Source organism: Oryctolagus cuniculus, chromosome 9 (genome assembly GCF_051225735.1).
Source record: "Oryctolagus cuniculus isolate XC-2025 breed Fujian yellow rabbit chromosome 9, ASM5122573v1, whole genome shotgun sequence".
NCBI classification, from domain to species: Eukaryota; Metazoa; Chordata; class Mammalia; order Lagomorpha; family Leporidae; genus Oryctolagus; species Oryctolagus cuniculus.
Window position 1 is genome coordinate 108890757 of NC_142875.1, and position 12290 is coordinate 108903046.

A 12290-nucleotide genomic window follows, 5' to 3' on the forward strand; every position below is an offset into this window, starting at 1 on the left:
AGGAAGAAGCCAAATAAACATTTTACATATGAGGATGATACATTTTCTATCTACAAAAGATAATAAAATAATTGAAAACATAAGTACATGGCACAGTTTAGTAGGGCAGTGGGCTCTAATTAAGCTAACAAGAAACAATTACTGTACCTGTGGCTATACACATTAATCAGATACCAAATATCAGAAAAATTTAAGAACTGTTCATTAAGCACCAACATTATACATTCCTTAATGTGCTTTCCCAACAGATTCTGTCCCTGGCTGTGTGCAGTCTCTGTCTTTTGAGGAACCGGGGGAGAGCTTACTGTACTGGATTCATTACTCTGTGCTTGCACCTTCATGCACTCCTGGACACATCTGTGAACTGCTCAGGGCGTCACTTTCTTCACAAGAATGTGGTGTGATGCTCTTGTATCTGTGGAAAATCTATAAAATATATAGATTACCAGCCTTAAACATTACAACATCCTCTTTTTGGTGACTGCCTCTAAAATATGCCCATATCCTACTGTATTATATATGTTTCTTACTGAAATGTCTGCTAAAAATGTACTGAAACAATGTTCACCATAGATTTAATTAATAATAAATAAAGGAAATATACTAGAAGAAAAATAAAACAGATTTCAAGCTTGCAGTTTGAGGAATTTCTTTAGGTTGATAGGGAATGAATAAAGAATTTTCATTCTTAAAACTATACAAGAGGGGCCGGCTCTGTGGTGCAGCGGGTTAATGCCCCCCAGCCTGAAGCACTGGCATCCTATATGAGTTTGAGACCCAGCTGCTCCACTTCCAATCCAGCTCTCTGCTGTGGTCTGGGAAGGCAGTGGACGATGGCCCGAGTTCTTGGGCCCCTGCACCTGCATAGGAGACCTGGAGGAGGCTCCTGGCTCCTGGCTTCGGATCAGCGTAGCTCTGGCCATTGTGGCCAGTTGTGGAGTGAACCATCAGATGAAAGTCTCTCTCTCTCTCTCTTTCGGCCTCTCCTCTCTCTGTGTAACTCTGACTTTCAAATAGATAAATAAATCTTTAAAAAATTTGTATTAAAAAAACTATACAAGATTCTCTTACATATATGATTGAAACCAAGGAACACAGGGCACATGATTGAGATTCTCCCACATTTATTCTACATGTAAATTTAAAAATTATTTTAAAATTTTCAGCATTGCTATTAAAATTTCATTTCTGCCAAACAACAAATATTAATAATAGATACACATAATACAAGCTCTTATAAATTATGTATTTGTCACTCTTTTTATCTTTATTTTATTTTTGAGATAACATTTTAATTACATTATAGTCAAAGGCTTAATGCCCTACTAAATAGTTCAATAAATAGAATTAGATACAATTTTTAAGCAAGAACATAGGCAATGAGTATAAACAATATCACATGAAAACGTCTATTTCAGTCATATACAATAAATTTTAAAATAGTCACAGATCATCTGTTTCAGAAATACTTATAACAAAGTTTGAAGAAGCACTATATTTGCAGAATAACAGATACAGATAGGTACTTTCTTTTTTTTTAGCTTCATATATAAAAGAAAACATTCTGTATTTGTTTTTGTCTCTTGTTTATTTCATTCAATATGATGCCCTAGAGTAGTTATATATTAAAATTTACTTGACAATTTTGCTGTATTTGATCATTCTATTTCTTAGAATTATTATTTCGTCATTAATTACTCTAGATTATCAATACATAAACACACCACATACAAAAAAATAAATGTTTTTCCCTTTTTATTCAAATTATCATGAGGGTTTTTTTTTTTTTTTTTTGATCTGTTCTCAGTTCATTGTCCTATAACTCTAAAACAAAGCTTTTCTCAAGCTTGGTATAAAAGATTGTGCATTTTACTGCTAGGCAAATGTATCTGTGTTGTTTTTGTGCACACTTTTTATATGATACTTAGCATTTCCTTTCAGCAAAAAAAAAAAAAAATTGATGATGTGCTATTTCAATCAGGAGATAAACCACACGCAGAAATCTGATCAGGAAAAGTTGAACATAAAGAATCAGGTCCTCTAACAGGAGTATGGAGAAATAACGGACTGCTAGTAGGACGTGAAGGTGGCTCTACAGATTATAGAACAGCAGATATGAGGAAAAACCATCATCCTCGGGCCAAGATATGGCATCCAACAAGAAGCTTGCAACCACCCTCCCTTACCAGAATCAAAAACAAAACCTTATTGGAAAAAACAGACAATGGTTCACCGAGTCAAGACACCAGGGGCCACAGGAATTCCACCAGCTAGACACTGACAGAAGCCCATCCCGGGTGTTGAGAAATCTGACCTCTGGGAGATAACTTGCCAGGTGTATTCTGGTATCCAACTCGCGGCGCATGCTGGGGAAATCTGTTGATTGTGCTGGATGCCATAGAATAACATGCACCCCAGGAACCCGGCACTGGAGAAACTTCTCACATATCCAAGCATTTAAAAAAAGTCCAATTTTATCTGAATTTTGTATTTTTGGTGAAAAAGTCATCTGGAGCCAACCTTGTGGCCTAGCGGGTAAAGCCGCCCCCTCGATGCCAGTATCCCGGCTGTTCCATTTCCAGTCCAGCTCCCTGATAATGGCCTGGAAAATCAGCAAAAGATGACTCTTGGGGTCTCTTCCCCTTCTGTTAGGGACACCAGTCCTGAGGACTAGGGCCACAGCCTGTGACATTATCTAATCTTAATCATATCTTTAAAGGCTTTGTCTCAGAATACTGTCACTTCAAAAGTTGGGCCATCAACAGGTGAAATTTGGAGGTGAAATTTGGACTCTTTCTGAGTCTGTCTATTAAAAGCACATGCAGTGAGGAAGTATGTATAGTAAGCATCTCCAGTTTTTATTTTGGAATTATATTAATTAAAACAATGCCTAGGATATATGTTGAGGCAGGAATTCAGAACTGTAGTTACATTACTTAGCACCTGGAAAATATAAACCACTTGTCTTCTGGCATATGATTTTGGGAATAAATTCCCTATGTTATTCAAATTGGGATTTTTCCCTGTTAGAGATTACCTATCATGCATTTTTAGATACCTTATAAATTGCAGTTTGCTTCTGACTGGTTTCAGGTATCACAACATACATGAATGTGAATAAATGTAGGATATTCCGTTAAATCTAGAAGAGACTAGAAGACATCCCATCATTCTATGTAACACTAATATGTGTCATTATTTAATGGATCTGAATCAAGGAAAACACATGATCCTCTTAAAAATCACAAAATATATTTAAAAGCTTTTATAATAACTTTTTATTTATTTGAGTAACAGAGAGAGTAAGAGACAGATTGAGAGCTTTCTACTGCTGATTCACTCCCCAAAGTCCCCAACAGTCTGGACTGCAGCCAGAAGCCAGGAACTCAATTCGGTCAAAAAAGTTATAGCAGGGATACAATTACTTGAACTATTACTAATATTTGTTTTTTTTTTTAATAAAGGATGAAAAAGGGACAGATGTTCAGAATAGCTTTTGAGAGGCCCCTTTGGAAGCCATCATCAACGTCAAAGTGCCTGGCTTAAAGTCAGCTGTGCTTCCAATTTCCAGCTTCCTTCTGCTTTGTACACGGGGAGGCAGCAGGTGATGGCTCAATAGTTTGGGTCTCTGCCACCCACTTTGTAGATCCACTTTCCATTCCTTTCTCCTGGCTTTGGCTTAGTGCAGCCCTGTTTGGGGAATGAAACAATAGATGAGAGATTTCTGTCTCTCTGTATTTCAATTTTTAAATAAATAAATGAAAATAATTTGAAGAAAAACAATGCATCTGTTTATATGCACACTGATGAGGTGACAAATAAAAAAATTAAGAATCTTTAATATAAACGCCAAGATCACATATTCTTTGTCTGTGACTTTTCTACCTGATTCCTGCTGTGGCTGTGACAGTTTCTTCCTGTTGAGATTTATCTGGATTTAGGGAGGAGCCTACTCTACTAGGGGTGACTCTAGCTATATCCTTGCACATTCATGTATTACTAAATCTTTCTTTAAACTTCTCAGCACTAGATTCTTCACAAGACAAATAGTACAATGTATGCACGAGTACTAAAAACCTAACAAATATAGAGATTACATGCCATATTAATATCACAACATCCCCTTTTGGGTAGCATCTCTGACATTTGCTGGTTTCTTACTTTACAGAACATGTTTCTTAATAAAATGTCTCCAAAAAACAGAAAAGATGCTCAAAATAGATTTTTGATGATCAACAAATGGATGAACTACAGTGACAGAATATGCAAATCTCTTCAGTTGGAAGGGATTTTATTGTGAAAATAAGCCATGAGAAAACTAATTCTCATTTCTTGAGTTATACAAGATTCTATCACATTGAATTTAACAACATGGAACACAGAACGCATGACAATGATTCCTTCAACTTTATTCCATATTTTGAGTTTAATTTGTTTTACATTTTAACCATATTATTAAATTAGGTTTTATGTGTGCTATGCCACCAATACTCACAACAGATACACTCAACAAAAGTTCACATGAATATCGTCTTGGCCAATCATCAGTTATGTTAATATCTGTTTTTATAACAACCTAGCTATGTTCCAACCACTAATGAGAGAGCAGTGTTATGGCACAGTGAATTAAGCTGCTGCTTGCAATGCTGGCATCCCTTATGGAAGAGCCTATTTGAGTTCTAGCTAATCTGCTTCCCATTAAGTTTCTGGCTCATACACATAGGAAGGCAGCAATTGACTACTCAATTGCTAGGGCTCCTGCCCCCCACATGAGAGACCTAGATGGAGTTCATGGTGCTTGCCTTCGGCCTGATCTAGACTTGGTTATTGTGGGCATCTGGGGAGTGAACCAGAGGATAAAACAACTCCGTGTGTGTGTATGTGTGTGTGTGTGTGTGAGTGTGTCTCCCTGTCTCTCTTTCAAATAAGCAAACAAATATTTTCTTTCAAAAGAGATGATATTTGATTAAATAAACTATAAGAAGATCCCCACCAATAAGCCTCAGTCATATGTGATTTAAAAACTTCATAATCCATGGTTTGTTAGCCTTGTCTGTTACAACTGAAATTTATTATGGTACATGTTTGAAGGCCACATTGGGAAATATAATGCATTGCAAAAAGCAAATTACATATTCCTTTTTCAATTTTTTTAATCTTTTATTTAATAAATATAAATTTCCAAAGTACAACTTTTGGATTACAGTGGCTTTTCCCCCCATAACCTCCCTCCCACCCACAACCATCCCATCACCCACTCCCTCTCTCATTCCATTCACATCAAGATTCATTTTTAATTACTTTTATATACAGAAGATCAATTTAGTATATACTAAGTAAAGATTTTAACAGTTTTCACCCACACAGAAACACAAAGTATAAAGCACTGTTTGAGTACTAGTTATACCGTTAATTCACAAAGTACAAATTTGTCAAGATTTCTTAAATCTGAAACAAATGATAGAGGTAGAGTAATTAGGATGAAGTAAACTCAGGAATCCGAAAAATTTCTAAATACCATTTAAAAATTGGGTCTCATATTTGAAACAATGTGTACATGATTTTAATTAGACTATATTTTATGATTGCTTATCTGTAATATTAGGTGCATGTAATACATTAGGAACTTATGCTTATAATCTAAAATTATACAGTTTTATTTTTAGTAATATGCATACATATGCTTATTTATCATATATATAATAGAGATTTTGCACCTTAAATCAAAAAGGTGAATGGGTCACACAAAATTCTTGTTATTGGTTATGTAAAGTTCACATATTTAAGTAACCTGTATTCATACCCTTCTGTGTATAAATATTTTATTTTTATACACACTTCCACATATTTTATGATGCTGTAAAATGTTTGGATAATAATTATTCCAAACATATTTCTGAAAAATTCACAAATTTACAAATAGTAAAACAATTACAAAGATTCCTTATAAACTGATTTTCCTCTCCAATAAGCATGTTAATCTCCTATGTCACTGATAGAATAGAGGATTCAGCACTTTGAACCTACACGCCAACCACCACAGATCTGACTCAGCTTATTCTTTCCCAGAATCAGGAAGCATAAGTGGCCTGAAAGATAAGCCAATGCAAAAACCTGGCAAACTGTGATGCTCAGAATATTCTCCAGCAACTTAGAGCTCCAAATTTGTAGGAGAAGAGACAGAAAGAAGATGATGTATACTCCAAGAAAGCAATCAGAGTCTGCAAACCTGGTAAGTGGGCCTTGGTGCTGGCATCTGTCCATCCCATGGCACTGAGCTGCACCTTCTCGAGATGTCTCCACGGGAGAAGATGAGCAGGAAGAAGGTTGCAGGAAAATGGTGAAATGAATGATCATGAACGTCATGTTGCTGAATACAAGAATAGCGGGAAAGAGAGCAGACTCCCTGGAACTGGAACTGCAAGTCATAATTCTTTTACTGACGTCAATATGTGTGGTGATAACTGTAATATTTAAAAACAAGAGGACCAAAGACAACAACAGTGTCACTGAGACCAGCTTTTCAACTTTCCATTTTAGGTAGAGGGAAATAGATTTAGTAAAATTGGCTATCTTGAAAAGATAAAATGTGCTAAGGCTTGTAGTCAGCCACACACTAAATACTTCTAATGAAAGATAACAGAACAGGTGAATGAAATGCACATCACTTCATAATTCTGGAAATATTGTTCCGTTCTTTTAGTCAAGACCTCATCTGCAGCAAAAATAAACATAAACACCCATTTCAGCTTCCTATTTCCCCAAATCAGAATGAATAAATAGCTTGAAGGACAGGCACATTCAATAGGATGGTGAAGCCAGAAGACAGGTTCGTTCAGCAGCCTGTTAGAATTCCAAACGGGTACAGTTATAGATACAAAGGGAATGGCAAACAGCAAGAGCAAGGCGACCACAGCTCCATGGTTTTTATGTGGGTCTTAGTGCTGACTTGGGATCCTCTGCCGTGAGGCTGTATTACCTGACGTGTTTTCCCAGGGAATAGATTAACAGGAGATAACATATCAGCAATTTAGTAAAGTGCATGAGGTTTACTGTAGAGGGAACAACCACATTTCAAAGGCATACAATGTCTGTCAGTTTGGTTTTCCAAGTCCAATTTCCCTCATATCCACTCACCCTTCTGGAGAAATTGTCTAGTTTGAGCAAAGAAAATATGCTGAGGTTAGAAGCAAGCTAGCTACTGAATGTTGTTGGTAAGAACCCTGGCAAAGCTTCTAAAAGCAAACTCTGCAATTACTAGGACAGAAATTATGCTCAGCAGCAAACTCAAGAGGAAAAAGCCAAGCTGAATATTATTGGGTGATATTCCTTAGTATCCTGACCAAAAGTTGTACTAGCAGATGGTTTTAGGATGTGCAGTAAAGTTCTTATTTACTTTTAGATTTTGTGGGTAGTGTTAAGCACCCAGTGATACTAATTCGTTATTTCAATGCTGTTTTTGCTTAAAATATTGATATTCTAAAAACAACTGAAAAGACATCCTATTTCTTGGTTGGATTCCTGATGTTGGAGGGAAAGCTGAATTCTCATTTGGAAGTATGCAAATGTAGACATATTCTCTTTGCTGCTTTACAATTTTTGACTTCCGTAATTGCTACCTAATTTGGGCTCACAAAGCATATGTGACAGATAGGGAAATCTGCGAACCTTAGACATAGAACATACAAAAAAAACACTTACATTGGTAGACAGAATTTATTTATCTGACAGTGACCTCAAGCCTTCGTAACTCTTTATCTGCAAAATTAAGGCACAAAGCATATGTGGCAGTTTAACAAGGCAGCTGCTTCTAACCAGCAAAAAATTATTGTTAATTGTGAATATACACTTCTATATGGTATTAAATACCATAGGAAATTTAAGAATATTTAATATAAGCACCAAAATTATATTACTATTTTAACTTTTTACTTCACTGGTTCCATATCTGGTCATGGGTAAACTCATGAGGACCTTGGGGGAGAGCGCACTCTGTTGGGGTCATTTCTCCAGCTTTGCACATGCGTCTTCATGAATTGTTGGACACATCTTTAAACTTCTCAGAACACCAGGGTCTTCCACAGGAACATGGTGTAACTAACATCCGAGTGTTGGAAAACTGTGAAATAGATTAGCTAGCATAAAGCATTAGCCCGTCCCCTCTTTAGTGGCAAACTCTGACACATGCCCATTTCCTACTTAATAGTTTATGTTTCTGATTAAACTGGCTCCAAAAGAACCATAGAGAGAAGATGTTCAGCATAGGTTTGTTCAGTGAAAAATCTGAGAATGGACTACATTGGGAAAAGTAGAAAATGTAGTCCAAACACAAAGACTTCAATTGGAAGGGATTTCTTTGTGAAAACAGGCACTGAGCAAAGATCTTCTCATTTCCAAAATTATAAAGAATTATATTATATTGAGTGTTTAATAAAATTGAATACAGGGCTGATGATTATCTTCCCCCACCATTTTTTCACATCATGAATTTAATTTACTTAAATTTTTTCATCTTTATTAAAATAGCTTCCATTTCTATCATACAACTAACATTTATAGCATATATGCACAATAATAGTTCTTGTGAGTTATGCCTTGGGCATTCATAAGTTCTCCAATTTTCCTTTCCTATGATAAGCTGGCTGTTTTACAACCACTAGTAATATAGAACTACTGGATGTAATAAAATATAGCATGGACAATAATCTCTCAGTGATATACAATCTAAAAACTAACATAGCTATGATTTGGTAGTCTAGTGCACTAAAATTCAAATATTTAGAAACTGCATTAGGAAATACAATGCATTTGCAAATGCAAATGATATATTCTTAATAACAATGAAAATTCTCCAAGATTTTATGAGACTAATAAAACTATTAATGAACATGAGATAATTTGAATAAAGCATCCCCATGATTGAAGGAGTTTCTAAAAACCTTTGTAAATGGGTCCTCATCCTTGGAAACAGAACCTAGTACGTGTATTTTCTAATAGTTTACAAATTAGTCTACATTTCTAATCCAAAATATTATGTACATATTCTACTTTAGATACTTACACATATGAAATTATAAAGTTACATTTTTAGTAATTATAACTGACATGCATACATACACACATATATAATAAGGATTTTATTTTTAAAAAATATCAAAAATGGATACACATAAAATTAATATTATTGGCTATTATAAGGAATTCTTAAATTTAAATGATTTGTATTCATGACTCCAGTACAAGTTCTGCTTTGGGAAAAAGTTGGCCTAAGGGCAATAAAAGACAGAAGAGAGGTGAGAAGATAAATCGTCTCTCTCTTCCATGGACTAATGGTAGACATGATTCCCTGGGACCCCACCTTTAACAGTCCTGGGAGCCAGGCTCACTCCTGTGCTGACCACCATGCTGTCTCCCAGCTCATGATGAAATGGTTCCAATAGAATCCTATGTCGCATCACATTGCTTCTCATTCTCATAGCTCAGCTGCCACAGCTTCTCTCCATTTCTGTCCTGCACTTGCTTCCAAAAGAAATGTCATTAGTTTAATCCCTGACATCAGCTAAGCTATTAATCAGATTGCCCACTTTTTTTCAATTCTAAGGATGTTTGCCATATGGCAATTAAAATTTAATTAGAAAGGATACAGAAAAAATATTGACAATAAAAGAAAAATTCAGGAAACCGGTTGGTTGCTAAGTTCTTTGCGATATTTTGCTATTTTGTGTACAAAATAGCAAGAAAATATCATAATGAAAGTATATAATTCACATAAGAATGTGCAAAATTTCCAAAATCTTTTATATGCTTTTAAAAACTATTATAATAGGCAGCAGCTAATTTTTATGTTCCACCTGGTCTCCACTAAACACACATAATACAGCTGCCTCGAGAGTATAATTTAATGATATTTTCCCTGGAATTTTGGACAATGCAGGATCTTGCTAAGAGAAGAGCTTCTTTTGGTTAAGCCTAGGACTTGAAAAATGAAACCAGAGTTGAGAAATTCATGCTATCCAGAGATTTCTGGCAGGTTTAATTTTCATTGGTTTACTGGCCTTCTGTGATTCATTTGTACTTGAGCTTATCATTTTTGAAAAATTTTGGATTTTCTGTCCGAGCAATCAAAAGCAAAGACAGATTTGATTTCTGCTATTATGGTGCTTATATATTCTGGATATGAAAATAGACAGCAAACAAATATATCACACATATAAATTATTTATTTGAAAATTTATTCAATATTATTAAGATTCGTTTACAGCAAGAATCACTAAAATCATGTAGAATTTATTCTCTGAACACAGTTATATATTCTTAGAACATGCTATCAATTACATAATCTATTACATATCAATTATACACAATCTATCACAAACCAATTACATAATTAATTACATATCTATCATTAAATACTTTCATCAAGATTATAGGAAAATAGGTCTTTGTCACATTTGCAGTGATGAAAGTACAGATTTTACACCTGTCCTTCCAATCTTTGCATTAAGGGTCCTTTGGATGGTGTCTCATAATTTCTATTCCATTTTTAAAGTAAGAAATTATTTTTAGTTGAGGAAGTTTTTGATTCTCTTAGCTGAGGTTTAAAAATAGAGGAGGGGAATGATTGGTAATTCAGGGACTGGGAGGTGGCTTAGGAGAAAACTGAAACATTTGAAATCAAATCTCCACTTTAAAATTGGTCTTCCTGCCTTTAAATGCTAAAAAAAAAAAAGGCTCCTAGCTACATATGAAAATGTTAATAGTATTTAAAACAAGTGATGTTCCTATTTCACTTTCTTAATCTATATTTTAGAAGTGATATTTTCCAGCGCTACTCACACATTTGTATTAAATCTAATCATCTGAGATGGGCAGTGTGGCACAGCTAGATAAGCCACTACTTGGGATGCCCACATACCATGTCCGGTTCAAGTCCAGAGTGCAAAGCACTTCCCATTCAGTTTCCTGCTAATGTACTCATTAAGCAGCAGATCATGGCCCAAGTACTTGAGTTCCTGTAACCTGCCTGAGAAACCCAAATGGAGATCCTGGTTCCTGACTTCAGCATAGCTTGGCCTATCCCTGACTGTTTCTCGCTTTTGGGAAGTGAACCAGATGTTGAAATTCCCTCTGTCTTTCTCTCTCCTCTCTCTCTCTCTCTCTCTCTCTATATATATATATATATATATGTATATATATATACACACACATATATACACACACACACACATATATATAAAATCCGCCTTTCAAATAGTAAATTTATATTATATATAATAAAACATAATATTCCTCTGTGCTGGTATGGTACACAAATAGAAAATTTATCCTAGATATATTTGTTACTCCTGAATTTCATTGCATCTATATATATATTTTGTTTTGTTTTGTTTTTTTTTTTTTGACAGGCAGAGTGGACAGTGAGAGAGAGAGACAGAGAGAAAGGTCTTCCTTTGCCGTTGGTTCACCCTCCAATGGCCGCCGCGGCCGGCGCGCTGCGGCCAGCGCACCGCGCTGATCCAATGGCAGGAGCCAAGTACTTATCCTGGTCTCCCATGGGGTGCAGGGCCCAAGCACTTGGGCCATCCTCCACTGCACTCCCTGGCTACAGCAGAGAGCTGGCCTGGAAGAGGGGCAACCGGGACAGAATCTTGTGCCCCGACCGGGACTAGAACCCGGTGTGCCGGTGCCGCAAGGTGGAGGATTAGCCTAGTGAGCCGCGGCGCCGGCTGCATCTATATTTTTCTAACAACAACTGTGTCTATTTCCTACTAAACATGAAATAAAAATGCAAGGCTGAATAAAACTTGTCTCTAAACTATATAATTATTGATTGATAATGTAATGTCCTTATTCTCTAAAGCATCATATGTTCAAACAATGAAATCTTAACACACATAAGCAGTAGAAATTACAATGGAAAAATTGCAATGATTTCCTGAGATACACTGACAGTTCGAAATAATAAATATATAAAATAAAGTATTTGGTTAGAAAATAATCTAGAGAAGGTACATTAAAAATACGATTGTAGTATTAGGGAATTTCTTGTCATATTTTGCGTAATTACATGATTTGTATGTCGTGATAGATGTTTCTAATATCTAATCATTCTGTATAGACATACATATTTTAAGTAATAAACTTAGATTAAAGGCTTTTGTAGCTATGTCATCAGACATTACTCAGATGCATATACTGTGGGAAACCCAAAGAGTGTAAAATGGAACAGACTCTATCAATTTGCTTTCTGCTAGGAGATAAACAGCATCTCTCTCATTAATCTAAAACAT

At 35.5% G+C, this 12290-nt stretch overlaps 1 pseudogene; it reads right to left on the reverse strand.

The window, feature by feature from the left end:
* Positions 1-318: 318 nt before the first annotated feature.
* Positions 319-10954, reverse strand: LOC149124721 (taste receptor type 2 member 14-like; annotated as a pseudogene).
* Positions 10955-12290: the final 1336 nt, after the last annotated feature.